This window comes from Tupaia chinensis, unplaced genomic scaffold (assembly GCF_000334495.1).
Source record: "Tupaia chinensis unplaced genomic scaffold, TupChi_1.0 Scaffold000093_1, whole genome shotgun sequence".
NCBI lineage: Eukaryota > Metazoa > Chordata > Mammalia > Scandentia > Tupaiidae > Tupaia > Tupaia belangeri.
Window position 1 is genome coordinate 9,992,767 of NW_006159555.1, and position 20,235 is coordinate 10,013,001.

The 20,235-nt window shown below is 41.8% G+C and overlaps 1 long non-coding RNA gene across 2 annotated transcripts; it reads right to left on the minus strand.

Annotated features, from left to right (window-relative positions):
- Positions 1-8,192: 8,192 nt before the first annotated feature.
- Positions 8,193-16,671, minus strand: LOC106734319 (uncharacterized). Of its 2 annotated transcripts, XR_001369985.2 has the most exons (4): positions 13,492-13,580; positions 11,616-11,701; positions 9,721-9,834; positions 8,193-8,462 (listed from the first exon to the last, which is right to left on the minus strand). It is a non-coding gene; the product is annotated as an uncharacterized LOC106734319 (long non-coding RNA). The 2 variants fall into 2 exon arrangements; XR_003548506.1 differs by lacking the exons at positions 11,616-11,701; positions 13,492-13,580 and adding an exon at positions 16,611-16,671.
- Between the last annotated feature and the right edge of the window lie 3,564 nt (positions 16,672-20,235).

Genomic DNA, 20,235 nt, shown 5'->3' on the forward strand with positions numbered 1-20,235 from the left:
GCTTCCGCCGCCGCCACCACTGCCGCCACCGCGCACCGGAGGCGTGAGCCCCCCTCTTTTCATCTTTATATTTTCTCCCCTCACCTTCTCATAGCTTTTCTCTGAGACTATATGGTAGAAAACCTTCAGTTATCTGGTTCCTTGAGCCACATTTTGTGTGGCTTCCATGTACACGTGTGTACGTTAAAATAAATCCCTCTCTCTTTTCTCTTACTAATCTGCCTATTGTCAGTGATTTTCATGGAGGTTCAAGGGGCTCACCTCTACCTATTTGATGATCCAGCCAAGAGAAATCAAACCTTTCTGCTCTTCAGGAAGCCACAGTCAAGAGAATCAATATCTGATAGACTGGCTAAAAGGGTAAGAATTTCTTAATAGGGGCCAAGCGGTGGCTTGTGGTAAGACAACTGAACCCACATAGGAAAGGTCCTGAGTTTGTCCCAGGACCTCCCTGAATGGTCTGGCCATGTGCTTGCCTGGGATCCAGACCAGCAGAGCTTGGGGAGTGATCATGACATGAGAACCCATGTTGGGGGTGCCTGTTTCTTCCCTCACCCCAAGAACATAAATAAATACTTCTAAATATTAAAAAAAAAAAATCTTATTCGTCAGACTCCTAGTCTTTCTATGGAATCCAGTTGAGCAGACTGTAACAATCGCTGTTTGTCTTATCCAGACTTAGATTGATGGGAGAAAGGACTTGTATGGACTAGTCCTGGGTGTAGCCACTCTAGTGTATGTTTTTAATGTGGGTACTTATTGTCTGATTCCTCCCTTCCAGAAATGGTCTCTGTCTTGTTTCTGTGTTTCTATGTCCTTTGCAAAAAAGAAGATCCATAGGGTAGAACAGGCAAGCTGTTTGAGCCTGCCCTACAGGTTGGTGAGTTCTAGATTTCTAATCAGACCAGTCTCTAGACAAATATTGCTGAGGGTCCTCTGAAACAAACAAACAAACAAACAAACAAACAAAAGCAAAAGACAAAAAACAACAACAAAAAAGAGGACAAGGCTCTGCTTTTACCTTGTTTTATGTCATTCGGAATTTAACTTGTGACAAAGTGGTAGCATTCTCTCCTTATTTCCACTCTCTAAGGGACATGATTTTCTGGCTGGAAACTCTAACCATGTGTGATTTTTTGTTGTTGTTGTTTTGTTTGCCATAGGTCATGTGTGCTCACCAGAGAGATCGCACATCATCCCAGGAGGGAAGACCACAGTCTCTTTTCTTCCAGTTTCCTCTTTGGGATTTTGGGCATGCAAGCACATGTGCCTGGTGTGATTTTTAAGTTGCTAGACCCAGGACTCGAACTGCATATTCAGCCATATTGGATCCAGTGCTCTAACCTCTGCTTCACCTATAATTTTTTTTTTTTTTGGAGAGATTTTTGCTATAGGGCGCATGCGCTCACTAAACAGAGAGACAGAAAGTGAGAAATCAACGCCCAGAGAGGATGGTCATGCTACAATCCTTCTCCTCCATTCTCCTCTTGGGATTTTGGGCACACATGCACACACATCCCACATGAGTTTTTAAGCCACCAGGTCTGGGACTTGAACTGCAGTCGACAACGTGAGAGTCCAGCGATGTAAGTATCATGCCATCTGCTGGTCTCTCCACCTATAATTTTAAGCAGTACCTACTTTGTTCTGACTGTCAAGCTCTCAAAAGCATTTGTCTTAATAATTAGTCTCACCTTAAGGGACTTCTGTCATCTCAACCTTTTGTTGCCTGGTTAGTGCTGGGAAAGCCATGTCCCAGAAGTGCCAACCCCATGTGACATATCAGCAGGTCTGTGATTGGAGGCACTCCCAGATGTCCACGTACCCATGAGGAAACTGGGGATATTGCCATGTACAAATACTATCCTCGACTGTCTGTGGCAACAATAATTTTTTGCTTTTATAGCCTTTTCTAGGAGAGAAGTTTTGTGGGCTCATTGGATTGGGGAGGGGATTTTATGTCTTCTATGCCACCTCTGGAAAAGTCTCTTGTTCTACCTGAAGGGGGCTCTTTAGATTAGGTTGCTATTGTTATTGGAATAAGTATATCTTTGAAATTTCTCTAGTATACCCTGTGTTAGTAATCTTTATCTACTTTCCTTGTAGTTAGGACATACAGGGTCTTTTTGTGTGGGGATGGTTAACTAAGTTTGGGACCCCAAAATATGGCAAGACAAATGTGGGTTTGCATCAGATTTGCTGCCTGCAAAGATGTCCTGTTTTTTGCCAGTCTTTGGAAATGATCTGTATCTTGTTTTGATTAATTCAGCTATACTGAGGCCGGTAGATGGTGTGGTGGTTAAGGTGCTGGACTCCCACATGGCTGATCATGGTCTGAGTCCTAGACCTGGTGGCTTGCTTTCTCATGTTCCCTCTCTCTCCCTCTCTGTGTCTCTCTCACATCAAATTAAAAATAAAAATAAAAATAAAAATAAATAAAGTTGAATAGATAATTCTTAAAAAAAAAAAAAAAACCAGAAATCCAGATATACCTTGGTTTAAATTTTAGTTTATATTTAGAGCATGACAGGAAAAGTGTGTGCATGTTGGGGGGAGGAGTGCAGCCCCATGGCCTAGTGGTTAAGGGAGGTGGATCCCACAAACTGTGGTTTGAATCCCAGCCCCAGCAGCTTGAAAAGTACTCTGGGAGTGTGTGTGTGTGTGTGTGTGTGTGTGTGTGTGTATGTGTGTGTGCGTGCGTGTGTGCCTCAAGTACTCACAGGACAGAAAAATGGAAGAGAAGAGACTGCAGCATGACTGCACCTAACTAGGGGGCGCTCTTGTGCTCTTTCCCCCCCTCTGTTTTTCTGAGTCCAGGCGCCTTCTGGCAACTGGGAAAAAAAAAAAAAAAGAAAAAAAGAAAGAAAAAAGAAAAAAAGAAAGAAAGAAAGAACGAACGAACAAACGAACCAAAAAAAAAAAATTATGTAATGTGTGTGTGTGTTTAGCCTTCTCTCCTGTGGGAGAAAAATAGAGATTAAAACTATGTACTCAAAAACAAAATAAAACAAAACAACAAAAAAAGTACCAAAAAACTATGTACACAAAAAGAAAAATAACACAGATTATTGAAACAAAAACAGAAATGTTTGCTGTTTGCCTAGCTAAAGCTTGATAATAAGATCTTTGAAAAGGATTCTTTAAAAGACTTCTGTGGTAAAAAGTCAGCTTAATTGAAAACTTATATAAAAGCCTCTGTTTTCTCTTTCAGATCCTATTGATCTCATGAAAACTTCTCATTCAACTGAATTCTTTTTCTCAGATCAGCACCTGCTAACTAAAACTTCATCGGCTCTTTTGAGAAACTTAGGCCTCTCAAAATTTAGAGGCAATCCAAGACTTATTTTCTTTTTTTTTTAGAGAATTTTATTTCTTCAGAGATTTTTGCTATAGGGTACATTCACCTCTCAGGATTTTAGGCACGTATGCACACGTGCTGGGCGTACATTTCAAGCCACCGGGTCCAGGACTCAAACCACGATTAGCCTCACGGGAGTCCATCACCTTAACCACTAGGCCACCTGCTAGCTCCTAAGACCTGTTCTTTCATTGCTTCCTCTTAATCTAGAATTCTATTCTCTTCTGAATTAAATATCAAGGATAACTTTATATGAAAGAGCACTTGACCGTTGGGTGGGCTATAGCTAACACATCACTGACAAAACCTGCAATTTTAAAGTAATTGAAGTGGCTTCCATGAATGGTTATTACTACAGAGGGCAAACCAGTTTTCTATCCCTTTTCTTATGTACCTGTGTCCAAAAAAAAAGAGCCTCAGATGTCTGACTGCATCAAACAAAAACTGATAGTAAAGACAATTTGCTATTTAAAAAAAAAAAAAAAATTGTCCAGGCCAGCTGGTGGCATGGTGGTTAAGGTAGCTGAATCCCACGTGACCAATTGCATGGTTTGAGTCCCAGACTCAGCTTGAAAAACACACCATTCGCATGTGCATGTGTGCCCCAAATCCCAAGAGGAAAGGAGGAGAAGGGGTTGCAGTGTGAATGTTCCCTTCCAGAAGGGGTGTGATTTCTCACCTACCCTCTCTCTGGATCTCTCTCAGTGCATGCACATACACGCTATAAGAAACTATTAATAAAAAAATTAAAACTGAAACCAAAAAGAAATACAAATAAAGCAAGATATTTAAAAAATTTTATTCATCATCATTATGATTTTTTTTTTTTTGGAGAGGTTTTTTGCTATAGGGTGTATGCGCTCGCCAGACAGAGAGACAGAGAGACAAAAAGTGAGAAATCACCCCCCGGGGGGATGGCCACACCTCAATTCCTTCTCCTCCATTCTCTTCTTGGGATCTTGGGCACGTACGCACACACGCCCGGCTTGAGTTTTAAGCCACCGGGTCCGGGACGCGAACTGAGGTCGACTACATGGGAGTCCAGTGACACAGCCATTACGCCAACTGCTGGTCCCCATTATGATTATTTTTAAACTTGAACAGAGAGAGAGAGAAAGAGAGAGAGAGAAAGTGAGAAAGCAAGCTACCAGGTCTGGAACTCAAACCACAGTCAGCCATGTGGGAATCGAACACCTTAACAACCATGCCACCTGCCAGCCCCCAAATAAAACAAGATTTTTTTAAAAAACATTAATTTTTTTTTTCCTTTTTAAGGTTTTTGGGTGTATGCATTGGTTGGAGAGAGACAAAGAGAAGGAAAGTGAGAAATCGACCCTGCTCCAGACGGAATGACCACACCACAATTCTTCTCTTGGGATTCTGTGCGCATATGTCTGGAATGATCTTCAAGCCACCCAATCTATGACTTAAATCACAGTTGGCCATGTAGGAGTCCAGTGCCTTAACGATAATACCACTTACTGGCCCCAAAATAAACCAAGATTTTATATGTCTGCATGTGTATGTATTCATACATTTAAAAAACTTATTTTATTTACTTCATTTTTTTTTCTGAGAAATTTTTGTTATAGGGCCTGTGTGCTTGCCAAAGAGACAGAGAGACAGCAAGACAGAAAACAAGAAAATCACCTACCCTCCAGAACAGATGGCCACATCACAATCCCTTCTCCTCCTGTCACTTCTTGAGATTTTAGGCATGCACACACATACGTCTGGCGTGAGTTTTAATCCACTGGGTCCAGGACTTGAACCACAGTCGATTACATGGGAGTCCAGTGACATAGTCATTACACCAACTGCTGGCCCCACCCATACACACATTTATATATATATAGGCAGTCAGACAGACAGACAGACAGACAGAAAGCAAGAAAGTACCCCCCAGGGGGGACGGCCATGCCACAATTCCTTCTCCATTCTCCTCTCAGGATCTTGGGCATGTATGCACACGGGCTTGGCATGAGTTTAAGCCACTGGGTCTGGGACTTGAACCATGGTCAACTACATGGGAATCCAGTGACATAGTCATTATGCCAACTGCTGGTCCCTATTTTATTTTTTTTTAATTTGACCAGAGAGAAACAGGGAGTGAGAGAAAGGGGGAAAGTAAGAAAGCAAGCCTCCAAGTGCAGTAATCAAACCATGGTCAGCCATGTGAGAGTCCAGAGCCTTAATCACCATGCTACCTGCTGACCCCTACAGTTTAAATTATATTACTCTATGTGAGTCAGGATGCTCTGAAATGATCTCCAATAGATCTCTAGTGAGACTGAAATTGGTACTATACTTGTGAAATCATTGGGCAGTAAATTTCTATAAAATGTTCATACTCTTCTGCCTAAAAATGAGGATGGAATTTGACATTAATTTATTCCCAATTCTAATAATCTATCCTAAAGGTAAAATGCTAGCTAGACACAACATTTGTTTCCAAATACAAAACAAAACATTAAAATAACTACTCATCAGGACCAGTAGATGGCATAATGGTTATGTTGCTAGACTCCCATGTAGTCAACCATGGTTTGAGTCCCAGACCCAGCAGCTTAAAACTCATGTCGAGCACGTGTGCATGTGTGCCCAAAATCCTGAGAGGAGAATGTAGGAGAAGGTATTGTAGCCTCGCCATCCTCCCTGGAGGGTGATTTCTCACTTTATGTCTAGCTCCGTGGCAAGCACAGGTGCCCTATATTAAACGCATGCACACACACACACGCATGCCTATGCGTGTTCATATTAGTGTTCATATACTCATTAGTGTTCATATACTCATTATGAACACTAATCACAAAGATGTCCATCCATCCCTGTGTTATATGTAATAGTGAAAGACTAGAAATAACCTAAAAGTGCATCAACCAGATAATGATTATTGGTTAAATATTGAAGGTTTTCAGAATGAAAATGGAGTCATTTATGTCAGATGTTAAACCCTGACTAAATGGAGTCACGAAGGAGGCAAATCTCACGCATATATGCCTGATTTTAAGAACTGTCACAGGATACTGCTACAACCACATCCTTGGACTGCAAGGACATCTGCCCAGAGAGCATCTGTCTAAACTTGGGCTGCCACCACCCTTGTTATAGATCCTGGTAGACAAGGATAATTGTCTCAAAACAACTTACGGAATCCCTCCTCATTTTTCTTTTAAAAACAATCATCAGGGCCAGCAGATAGTGTAACAGTTATAACGCTAGACTCCCACCTGGCCAACCATAGTTTGAGTCCTGGACCTGGTGGCTTGACAATCACGCCGGGTGTGTGTGTGTGTGTGTGTGTGTGTGTGTGTATGTGTGCGCATGTGTACCCAAGATCCTGGGAGGAGAATAGAAGAGGAGGGAGTGGGGTGTGGCCATTCCCTTAAAGGATGATTTCTCACTTTCCCTTTCATTGTCTCTGTCTCTCTCTCTCTGAGAAGTGCACACACCCTAAGGCAGAAACCTCTCAAGATAAATAAAATAAAATAAGAAAAAAAGAAAGCTCTTGCCTTCCCTTACCTCCCTGAACACACCTATAGTTTTTATATAGCAAGCGTAGTCCACATTGCAGTGCCCATTTTTTGAATAGATATCACCTTTCTTTTAGAGAGTCATTCTCACTATTATTTAGGGGTTGGTAGACATTTATAGAATACTCTATTCACACCCAATTAAGTGCTCTACAGAGTTCTTCCTAAGGGAATGTGCTAGCAGTGATGTTGTCTAGGGTGCAAGCTCCAGCTCCTTCAAGAGGCACCTTAATTGAGTCCCTGGAGTCCAAAGCCTGGTTCTCTGTCTCAGGATCAGAAACTTGCTTTTCTTCGTGCATCAGAAACTTGCTTTTCTTAGTGCACCAGATAAGACCTTTGGAGGGACCACAGACTACTCTCACAAATAACGAAGTTGATGTAGCCATTGAAGGCTAGTTTGTTAGTGGACGGTGGATGACATCATTTACAAACAAAAGAGTGCATACATCTACTGATCAAGGTCTGTCCCCAGCTACTTATAGCCTGCTGTTAACTAGAAGCCTTCCTGATAATATAAACTGTTTGTTAATGCATATTTTGCATGTTATATGTATTATATACTGTATCCTTATAATAAACTAGAGAAAAGAAATTGTTATGAAAATTTTAAGAGGTCTTCAAAAAGTTCATGAAAATGAAATCAGAGTTTATTTTGGTACAAAAAAGTGTTTGGGGGGCTGGCAGGTGGTATGGTGGTTAAGGGCCAACTGTGGTTCAAGTCTGAGACCTGGCAGCTTGCTTTCTCACTTTCCCTCTCTCTTTCTCTATCCCTCTCTCATCAAAATAAAATAAACAAACAAATAAATAAATAAAGTTAAATAAAGTAATTATCTTTTAAAGAATTATTTTATTTCATTGTATTCACCATCATTATTATTTTTTTATCTTAACCAGAGAGAGACAGAGACAGAAAGAGAAGGAAAGTGAGAAAGCAAGCCACCAGGTCCGGGACTGTAATGATCGGCCATGTGGAAGTCTAGCACGCTTAACTACTGTGCCACTGCTGGCCCCATAAAATAATTATTTAAAAACAAAAAAGTGTTTGAAATCCATCCAGAGTTTTTCATAATACATATTTTCCATGAACTTCTGAAAACCCTTAGTACTATAATTTTTTATATATTTATTGAAAAAAGTCCTTGTATGAGTGATCTCATACAATTCAAACCCATGTGTTCAAGGGTGCTAGTTTCTTTTGCCTTTTCCCTCTTTGGTACAAACTGTATGGACTAGTTATTTTCCATTTGTTTTGCTGGATTCATTATTCAACATTTTGTATCCTGCTTTATGCACTGGAAATTTGTTTTTAAGTTTATTTATTTACTCCTCCAGGAGAGAAACAGACAGACAGGTACCCCAACAAGGTCTCAATGCCATGATTCATCCTCAGCCCCATCCGGCCCCAGATCACAGGCATGCATTTACCCAGCATACTCAGGGAGGTCTCCGAGGGTGAGGTTGGAACCATCCAGACGGGTCAGTCCCACAGAACTGGAGCAACACCGTCAGCCTCCTTACACTGTGAATTTGACCTCTGCTGAATATTTATTTCTCTGCCTTCCAGTTCAGTTCTGTTAATGGAATCACAGGAGAGGTGTGAGGGTAGGAGGAGAGAGATGTCAAGGTATTTATTGCCCTAACGCCCTCTCTGCCAGGCCACAGGTAGGCAAGGGCTACATTCACCTAAATTCCTACGGACCTCTTTCTCCCACACTTACAGCTTTAATTGTTGTTCTTGTAGCTCACAATCTTACCACATTCCAGCCCCTCCCCAAAGGTGTCTTTTCACTTACATGTACATGGTTTCATCAGACCCCAGCCCTTCCCTAACACTATCTTTTCTTTCTTTTTTTTCAGACAATAGAAGTATGCCAATAGTTAAGATAAGACCCCCCACTAAAAAACCCAGCTCAAACCAATAGGATTCAAGATGACTGTTACAGTGACCTTTGGAAGACCCCAGACCTCATCATAACGTCATTTACAGGCTAACTGACACAACCACCCAGTGCCATGACAATTAACAAGCACTAGGTATATCACCAAAAATGACCTTACAAGGAGAAAAGGGAGGTAAGTGTTAGAATTCTGGGAAATTACCACCTTTTCCAGAAGAAGCTCTGGATATTTCTCCTCTCTGTCACCCTATTCCATCCTCTCATCATCCTATTTGCTGTATCTTTTTTTGGTTTCATTTTTGCCGGAGGACACATGCACTTGTTGGAGATACATAGAGAAAGGAAAAGAGGCAAATCTCCCAGCTCCCACCCTACCATGGGGCATGGTCACACCACAATCCCTTCTCCTCCATTTCTCCTTTCAGGATTTCGGTCATGCACACATACACGTGCCCAGCAGTTTTTCAAAGCTGCTGGGTCCAGATCCCATGTGGGATCAAGCTGTCTTAACTACCATGCCACTAGCTGGTCCTCCATTTGCTATATCTTACCCACTTTATTTCAAGACAGACAAGAAGCTGATTTGTGAACTCATCTCACCATTGAATAAAGCCTGTACCATCAATACTCAGTTTTGATATAGTAAGTTGGCTCTGCAACACAGAACAGTAAAATATTCCATCTTTGGGAATAAATTAAAAATCGGTGGGACCAGCAGATGGCATCATGGTTATGTCACTGGACTCCCACATAGTTAACCAAGGTTCAAGTCCCAGACCCAGCAGCTTAAAACTCATGCTGGGTGCGTGTGTGTATGAGGCCTATAGCAAAAATCTCTCAAAAAAAAAAAAAAAAAATTGGTAACACTCCTTTGAGTGTCTTGTAGTAATTCCCTCCCACACCAGTCTCTGAGTGCTCTGCCTTTTCTTACTTGTTATGTTAGCCATTCAGACACCTTAGAAGATAATCCCTTCATTAAATTCTTTAATGACCACCTTGAGTAAGCCATCTGTTTTCTCCTGAGACTCTGGCTGATGCAGCATCCCTGTGGAGGAGAGAAGGGTGAGGATTAGAATTTGTTACAGATGTTAAACAAACAAACAAACAAAAATGACAAGGCTGACCCCATAGAACAGTGGTAAAGGGAGCCAGTTCCCATGCAGCTGACTGGTTTGAATACCAGCTCCAGTGGCTTGAAAAATATACTGGGTGCATGTGTGTACATGCCCAAAATCTCAAAGGAAAAAAGCAATGAAGGAAAAGGATACCATGCCCCATTGGAGGGTGCTCTATATCTCTGAGGCAAACAGATGCTCCTCTGGCAAATTGAAAAAAAGTTTTTATTTAATTTTATCTATTATTATTATCTTTAATTTGCTACAGGACGTGTGTGCTCATTAGAGAGAGACAGAGGAAGAGAGAGAAGAGAAGTGACAAAGTAAGCTGCCAGGTCCAGGACTTGAACAACAGTCAGCCATGTAGGAATCCAGCCCCTTAACCATCATGCCATCTACTGGCCCCTCTTTGGCATGCTTCTGAGATAACTATTCAGAGGATCTATGGACATAAAAAATTGAATTGTTAATCTTTTTGTTTTGTTTTGTTTTTACTAAGTGTGTGTGCACTCATCAGAGAGAGAGAGAGAGAAAGTGAGAAAGCAGTCCCTCAGAGGGCGATGGCCACAGTCCCTTCTCCTCTGTTCTGTTCTTGGGATTTTGGGCACTCATGCATCTACACGCAGTGTGTTTTTAAAGCTGCCTGGTCTAGGACTCAAACCTCACTGTCAGCCATATGGGATCCAGCTGCCTTAACCACCATGCAATCGCTGTCTTTTCAATGTTTCTATAATGAGCATGAATTACTTTTGTAACCAGAATTTTATTTGTTTTGTAAGAGAACATATACATCATGCTCTGCTCACACTGTCAGGGACAAACCAGACTGACATGGCCAGGCTCAACCAAAGAATTTGCCTCCAGATATGCCTTGACCTGGTTACTATCAGGAACCTTAGCAAACTCTCAGAGTTCATTCTTTCTCAGGAAGGAGTAGTCAGGGACCCTTCTGATGAAGGATACCTGTGGGAGTGGGGCTGCTTTAATGGGTCAGCTGTACTCTCCTGAGCATCTGCAATAGAGATTTGGGGAGTACTTGGTCTTCTAGTTGCGGTTAGGTTGGACCACTCTGTACTGGGCTGCTGGGAGACAAGTAGAGCCAAGACCACTGTTAGGGCTCAATAAATCTGTATGCCTTTATTTTTATCGTCTTTGTTTATGGTAGAGCACATGCACACATGTGTGAGTAAAAGAGAGAAGAACTCTCCACAGGGTATGATCATTCTACAATCCCCTCCTCACAGCCTATCAGATCTTGAGCACTTGTGCTTGTGTACTGAATGTTTCTGACTGATCAGGCTGGGGATTCGAACCACAGTCAACATATAAAATCCAGCTTCTCTTGAGTAGTACATTTTTGTTGTGCCTCAGAGCTGGTCCTGTCTTTTCTCTTACTAATCTAACAATTGTCAGTAATTTTGAGCTAACCTCAGGGCAGGAGGGCATTCCCTCCTACACTAGCCAGTCTTTGGAGAGCAAATATAGGACTCTCACCACTGATACACACGGGTATGTGTGACTTTGTCCAGGAGAGTGGGAAACACAGTAGGAGTGGTTTAATCAGACTGAATAGAGACATGCAAGTTGATGTCTCTCTTCTCATCCTGACGAGCACGGTCTTGCCTTTGGGCATCTGCTGGGGCCCTTTCCTCTACTTGAAATGCCATCAATCCTATCCCATCTATGTCTACCAGATTCCTGCCTGACTTACCTTTGGAGTATTGAGGTAAAACTGCAAGAAGTCTACATCCTGGTGGATTCTGTGCACTGGGGGGTCACCTCATCTGCTCTGGCTCTCTGGAGAACATGGCAAAGATGCACGCTTACACACAAGACTCTCCCCTGGGGGCAGAGGCAAGAAAATTGCTGGAGCATACTGGTCTCTCTCTCTATATTTCTTTTTCTTGGGGCCAGCAGATGCCGTGGTGGTTAAGGGTGCTGGACTACTACATGGCCCACTGTGGTTTGAGTCCCAGACCTGGCATCTTGCTTTCTCGCTTTCTCTCTCTCTCTCTCACTCGCTCTGTACCTCTCTGGTCAAATATAAATAAATAAAGTTAAATAAAATATATTTTGTTTTGTTTTGTTATGGTTGCTTATTTTGTGATTTTCAGTTTACTTTCCCTTTAGTTACCACAGAGCTCACTTCAACAGTGCCTAGGTTCAGCCCTGATAACAAATACATCCTGCTGGGATTGAAAGAGATTGCAAACCCCAGCTACCTGCTCAGCTTCTAGGTGTGCTTGCCCTGAACATTTCTGCTTCCCAATAGCTCAGGCTGTGAAAGCCTGATCAAGAGAAATCAAGCACAGATTTTCCATACAGAGCCCTGGCCTCTGTGGTCCTATGGCTGGTCACTTGCTGGTCTAGAGAAGATATTTCTGGATGAGCATAATGACAACCCCAAATCCTGCTCATTCCCTTCTTTCCACCCCTACCCATTACACCTACCCAATCATTGCTGGCATCTGGGCAGGAAGGACCACAAATGTGGCCATTACCTGTCCTTGCTTTCTGATTACCCACAGCCTAAGCTGCAGAATCACAGACATTGCTAGGGGAGGGCCAGGAGAAGAGAGAATATACTTATTGCCTCTTGCAGTCTCCCTTTCCCAGTCTGTCTGCCTGACCAGGCTTGGAGGCCACTAGGTAAGCCTTTGGCCAAGATATCACATTTTGATTCTGTTCACATTCTTTTCAGAAAATATGCTATTTTAAGGCAATGCTCCTCAAACATCAATGTGCATAAGGATCACTTGGGAATCTGGTGGAAGAGCAGGTTCTGATTTGGTAGTTCTAGGGACAAGCTGACATCCTGCACTTCTAACAGGCTCCTAATACTGCAAAGATGGAAGGGACCCAGACTTGTAGTCTAGGTTCAGATGAGGTATTGCCTGTTCTGTGAAGATGATCAGAGCCCTGGTGTCACAATTAATCGCTTGGTCTCCCTGTTCCCCAAACATCTGACTCAGCCCTTGTCTTTTCTGCCAGCACAGCCAGATTCATCTGTGTCTGCCCAAACCCATCCTCCCATTGGTCTGGGGGCTGCTGGACAAAGAATCTTTGCAGCCATAATATCTAGCATGGTGGGTGTCAACAGTTTGGTGAATAAGGGAATGAACAAAAACTAATGGCTTTTGAAGGCAACTTATAGACAGTTTACACTGTGAGTATGTAAGGCATTTTCTAAAATGTGTTCCTTGGGATATCAATTTCTATGGGATGTTAATAGATGAAACAGGGAGGAGTGGGAAGGCTCTGTAATCACTTAATCTGGGAAATGTTGAGTAAGAAATAGACATCTAAAGAGATTTTCAAAGCCTTTAATAAACTAATGATTACTGCCATTGTCCAAGAGAGTGGTACAGTAAATAGCATTGCCCTCACTTATTTGACCACAGAAAATCTCTTCTGAGAAGCACCTTGTAGTGCTAGGGTGCTGAGGAATACAGGGGACAATCAGTACTCCAGTGTTACTGAAGAAATGCAGATAAAAGTTAAGTTACAAAGGAGGGTTAGTGAGATCTGGAGAGAGTGAGCTGTCCCCTTCCAGACTGAATAATCAGACTTCGAAGCTCTTGCCATACCACTTGAGGGGCTCTTTCTGCTCTCCTGGATTTCTCTGGGAGAGAATCACTGGATTGTCTACTCTCCTCTGATCTCCTGCAGTGTCTGAGAAAGGGAGGCCCAGAAACTTGGAAAGAAGACTTCTTGGTCTACTAACAGACTCAGGACTCCTGTCAGCATCTCCTGGAAGAGATTTATTCCAGCTGAAAAGAACAGAAGGATGCTTTAAAAGGGACCAAGTAATAGGATTTCAACCACCGAAGACCCTCTGCCTGGACTTCACCCTCCTGCTCCCCTGTCTAGGCAGGAGTCAGGTTAGATCACCCTATTTATTCTCTCTGTCTCTTTCCATCTCTCTCTATATATGTTCTTGTTGTTGTTATTATTTTTTTTTTTTGGAGAGATTTTTGCTATAGGGCGCGTGCGCTCGCCAGACAGACAGAGAGAGACATAGAGACAGAAATTGAGAAATCATCCCCCAGGGGGGATGGTCACGCCGCAATTACTTCTCCTCAATTCTCCTCTTGGGATCTTGGGCACGCACGCACACGCACCTGGCATGAGTTTTAAGCCACCAGGTCTGGGATGCGAACTGTGGTCGACTACGTGGGAGTCCAGCAACATAGCCATTACGCTAACTGCTAGTTCCCTTGTTGTTGTTATTATTATTATTTTAAAACCTAGCTCTCTGCTGCTCTTTTGTCTTTCTAATTCTCACCTTTCTCCCTGCCCCCCATATGATAATCCAATCAACAGCCAACTATATTTGAGTTCTGAGTGGCCCCATTCTTGCGGCGCACTAGTGTGCCACGCTGTTTTCATTTTTTGACAAAATTTTTTTCTTCTTTTATTTTTTCCTTTTCTTCTTCTTTTATTTCTTTTTCTATTCCTTTTTCTTTTCTTTTTACCTTTCTCACTTTTCTGCTCAGTCTTCATACACTGATTTTCTAGACAGGTCTAGGTGTTTGGCAGCCAAATACCTGAATAATTTTAGGGTCAGGTTAATCCTCAATTTTCACTGAATCAGTTGTGCAAAGGGAGGAAAATAGTACTACTTACAGACTGCGGGTTACCTCCTTCTGCATTCCTCTGATTGCTCAGATTTAACGCCAGAAAAATGGAAAAAACATATAATCCATCAGATGACCAGAAACCACTGCAGAGGCACAAGAAATATGAGAAACCAAGAAAGTATCTCTCCTCTAATGGAAAATAATAACTCCTCTTCCTCCACAAAGAATACAAGAGAACTCATAGAGATGTCAGATAAAGAATTTAAAAATATTCATAGTAACAAAGCTAACAGAGGTGCAAGAGGAAAGAGACAAGAAACTCCAGAAGACCCAGGAGAAAAGAGACACCAAGTTCCAGGAGGTGAGGATGTTTTTGCACAATCTGAAAGAGATCATAAAGAAGAATCAAACAGAATTGTTAGAGATGAAGGCTGTAATAAAGAAAATCAAAACTTCCATTTTTGAAAATATCAAAAGCAAATTAGATCATGCAGAAGATCGAATCTTAGATGGAGAAGATAGAACCTCTGACCTAGAAAATTTCACCAAAAAGACTGAGAAAATAACCCAGAAAGTGAGAATAACATACGAGTAATACTAGATACCATTAAACTCCCAAACATCTGGATCATCAGTATCCCAGAAGGTGAAGAAATAATAATGGTATTTTTTTAGAGGTTTTTGCTATAGGGCGCGTGCGCTCACCAGAAAGACAGAGACAGAGAGACTGAAAGGGAGAAATCACCCTCCACAGGGGATGGCCATGCTGCAATCCCTTCTCCTCTATTCTTCTCTCAGGATCTTGGGTGTGTGTGCGCACACACACACACACACACACACACACACACACACGCCCGGCATGAATTTAAATTTACGCCACCAGATTCGGGACTTGAACTGTGGTCGACCACATGGGAGTCCAGTGACACAGCCATTACACCAACTGCTGGTCCCTAGGGTATTGATAATCTATTCCATGAAATCCTGGAAGAAAACTTTCCAAACCTAGAGAAGCACTCAGATATCTAGATCCAAGGAATACAAAGGACCCTCACATAGAATCGACCCAAGAAGATCTTCCCCAAGGCACATCATAGCCAGATTGACCAAAACCAGAAACAGAAAAAAGATACTAAAACTCGCAAGAGAGAAACATCAAGTTACTTTCAAAGAGTATCCCATAAGGCTAACATTGAACCTCTCATCAGAAACAACTGCAAACAAGGAAAGAAAGAGAAAATATATTCAAAGTGTTAAGTGAAAAAGAACTTCCACCAATAATACTATACTTGGTAAGATTATCTTTCATATGGGAAAAAAAAAGACAAAAACATTCTCAGATAAACAAAACCTGAAGGAATTTACCAACACTAGACCAGCTCTCCAAGAAGTGCTGAAGATAGTGCTATACTAGGAAAACTAAAGTCAGACACACGGAAATAAGAGTACAAGAAACAACCACGGTAACACTGCAAATTCAATAGAAGAGAGATTAATTACATGAGTCTGAACTAGTGACATAGAATTTTTTTGACTTTAGACTAAAACATTACTGATTTTCTTCGATGCTTTGATTTCCATATTTAAGGACTTTTGTCTTCTCTTGAATTGTTGATAGATTCATTTACCTACTATTTGAACTGAATCCTAATCTTTTTCCTGGCTTTACATTTTAAGCAAATTTCTCTTAACATTTTTTTATTTTGATCTATTAAAACTAAAACTTTTTTTTAATTAAAAAAAAAAAAAGGACCAAGTAATGTAAGTCTGAAGCTGAGATCATGTTTGCAGTCAACTGATAAAAAGAAAGGAAACTAGGTCAGCCCCTTAGGGCAGCAGCTAAGCCCTGTGCACAGGAAGCCATAACCCACATGGCCAACAGCAGTTTGAATTCTGGCCCTGGTGCCATCAAACCAAGTATATGTGCATGCATGTCAGAAATCCTGACAGGATGAAGAAACGGAGGGGAAAAAGAATTATCACATTACCACACCCCATGGGGGATGTTGTTCTCTCTCTCTCTTTCTCTCTCTCTCTCTGGAAAGCACATGTATCCTCTGGCAATAAGAAAAAAGAAGGAAAAACTTCTAGAAAAATAACCCAACTGAATCCCAGATTTAATTTACCTTGAAACAGTCCCTGTTAACTGGAGGTGATTTTGCCTCTTTCCTGCACATCTGACATTTGACAATGTTGGTTGTCACAACAGGGAGGGGGGGAGGGGGCGGGGACAGAGGCGCCTTACACCAAAGAATTATCTGGCCCTAAATGTTAAAAATACCATTGTTGAGGGACCAGCAGTTGGCGTAATGGCTATATCGCTGAACTCCCACGTAGTCAACTGCGGTTTGAGTCCCGGACTCGGTGGCTTAAACTCATGCCGGGCACGTGTGCGTGCGTGCCCAACATCCCGAGAGAATGGAGAAGGGATTGTGGCGTGGCCACCCCCCCGGGGGGTGATTTCTCGCTTTCTGTCTCTCTGTCTCTCTCTGTCTTTCTGGCAAGCACAAGCGCCCTATAGCAAAAAACAAAAAACAAACAAAACCCAGAAAAAAACTCTCAAAAAAAAAAATCATTGTTCAGAAACTTTGCCTTAAATGTTATTCTAAAATATTTTTTGTTCACAATTTTAAATTCAGGTGTATTAGTGCAAGTAATCATGGGAAATCATTTAGTAGAAGAAAATGCACAACTATCTATTTCAAATAAAATCTTAGCCAACAATACTATTTTGTGAATTTCAACCACATCACAAACAACATTGGATATTTTGCAAGGAGACATTGAAGTAAAAAGACGCACAGCAAATATTTCCTTTGATTTGAAAGTTCCGGACATTGCTTAAATTCGATTGTTTTAGCACAAAGAATTGGGAAGAAATTTATTAAGGGAGTAAAAGGGTACAAATAAACAAATATTGAGACCAATCCAGTGGCACAGTCAGTAGCAAACTGAACTGCAGTGTTGGAAGACACATGCCAACCATGGTCCAAACCTCTGGATAAGACTGAGAACACAGAACATGTGTATGCATGCCCGAGATCCTTACTAGCGAACAGGCTAAGCAAGGGGGATCTCAGCATAATGAAACCCTGTCTAGGCTGCTTCTTTCTCTCTCTCTCTCAATCTCTCTGACTCATGCACACAGATGTACTGTCTATCATGAATAAAAATAAATAAACAAACATATGGGCCAGCAGGTTGCATGGAGGTTAAAGCAGCTATATCCCACATGGTCAACTGTATGGTTTGAGACCTGGAATTAGAAGCTTGAAAATCATACCAGGGGCATGTGTGTGAGCACCCAAAAAGTCCCAAGAGGAGAATGGAGAGTGGGGGTTGTGATGTGGCCATCCCTTGTGGTGGGGTGATTTCTTACTTTCCCTTTCTATCTCTTTCTGGTGATAACACTCTCTTTCTGCTCTATAGCAAAACTAAAATAATAATAAACAACTAAACTTCAAAAAATTATTAGTGGGGTGGAGAAGATCCCACTCAGCTAAATAATTAGAGAAATTCTCACACAAGTCCATAAACAGACATGTAAGAGGATTTTTTTGGTTTTGTTTTTAAAGGTTTATTTATTTAATCTTATTCATGATTATTATTTTAATTTGACCAGAGAGAGAAGGGAAAAGTGAGAAAGCAAGCCACCAGGTGCAGGACTTGAACTGCAGTCAGCCATGTGAAGTCCAGCACCCTAACTGCCATATCATCTGCTGGCCCTGTAAGAAGATGTTTTTATAGGGATCAGCAGTTAGCGTAATGGCTATGTCGCTGGACTCCCATGTGGGCGACCACGGTTCGTGTCCTGGACCCGGTGGCTTAAAACCCACGCCGGGCACATATGCATGTGTGCCCAAGACCCAAGAGGAGAATGGAGGAGAAGGGATTGTGGCATGGCCATCCCCCCTGGGGGGTGATTTCTCACTTTCTGTCTCTCTGTCTCTCTCTGTCTGTCTGGCAAGCGCACGCGCCCTATGGCAAAAACCTCTCAAAAAAAAAAAAAGATGTTTTTATCACTAAATTCTTTGTGATGGTTGGAGAGCTGGTCATAATCAGGTGTCTGAGAGTAGGATCCATACATTGAGCTCTCCTCCTTCTTCCCTCTTCACCTTATCTCCCTGAGACCCAGCTGCTGGTCCAGCTGGGCCTCCTGAATATCTTATGACCATTACTTTCATCTCATGGAACTGGTCTGTGGCCAGGGCCATTCCAGAGATATGCACACCCCTTCCACATTAATATCACCAGTTAGGGGCACTAAACCCTAAACATACTCTGATTATTCTGTTAATCAATAAGCTAACCTTTACTATAACCTTCAAGCAATGTATGTACAAATTAGATTCTTACCTTAGTGACAGGGAGTCTGCATTGATCTTTAATTAACTTATGAATGCTTTGTTCTTACTGTATAAAATCTGACCTTATATTTGCGGTTGCATGGACCATTCTCTACCTAGTTGTCAGGAGGATCTTGTTTCCCCGAATGTGAGTAAACTCATCTTCTCCTGCTAGACTTCTAGGTGTGTTCTTTGTGACCCAAAAACATTATGGGCAAACTATCTCAGATTTGGGGCTCTCCCAAGACAATGTCCATCACTGGGAAATGGACAGAAGTAAAATGTGATGTATACACACTGCAAAGCATCCTACCACCGGAAAGAACAATGAACTAGACATAAAAGACATAAATAAAATTTTGAAACATGGTGCCTAAGGAGGAAAAGAGAGTAAAGAACAGAAAGAGACCTCCAGCATGACACTATTGATTGAAATTTTAAAAACATGCCCATGAGACCAGCAGTTAGCATAATGGCTATGTCGCTGAACTCCCATGTAGTTGACCGCGGTTTGAGTCCTGGACCTGGTGGCTTAAAATTCACGCCAGGCATGTGTGCATGCCCAAGATCCTAAGAAGAGAATAGAGGAGAAGGGATTGTGGCGTGGCCATTCCCCCCAGGGGGTGATTTCTCACTTTCTGTCTCTCTCTTTCTCTCTGTCTGGTGAGCACATGCGCCCTATAGCAAAAACCTCTCCAAAAACAACAACAACAAAAAGTGCCCATGAAACAATGCCCCATGCTTTTAAGAACACCCATAAATAGCACAGTTTACAAATCTTGTCATTGCACATCTTTATTGTTGAAATCTTAGAAATTAGGCATTACTGCCACCTGGTGGCGGCAGCTTAAAATCCAGGCATAATTCAGTTTTGTTTTTTAACAAAATATCATTTACATATGATGAAATGTACAGATGTAAAATATTTAATGCAGTAGTTTTTTACAAGTGTATACACCAATGTAATCACAACTCTAAGTAGTACATGGGGGGGATGCTTTTTCCCCCTGTAGTGCTTGTGGGCCTGCAGGGCAGCTGTGGATCCTGAAGTCAAAACAAATTAAAGCCAGGTGATGGGTCCAGGGTAGAACAGGGCAAGTTTCCATGAGATACTTTTGTCATCTGGGACTGCCCAGAACGTGGGGTCAGCAGTAGCTTTACTACCCAACTCTTTTCTTTCCCTCTTTCTTGCTTCTCTCTTCCTTGTTTTTTTTTTTTTAATTATTTTATTTAACTTTATTTATTTGTTTTCATTTGACTAGAGAGGTACAGAGAGAGATAAGGAGAGAAAGCAAGCTGTCAGGTCCAGGACTCAAACTGCAGGCGGCCATGTGGGAGTCTAGCGACCCCAACCACCACACCGCCTGCCAACTCTGAAATAAGTTTTTAAAAAAGAATTATTTTA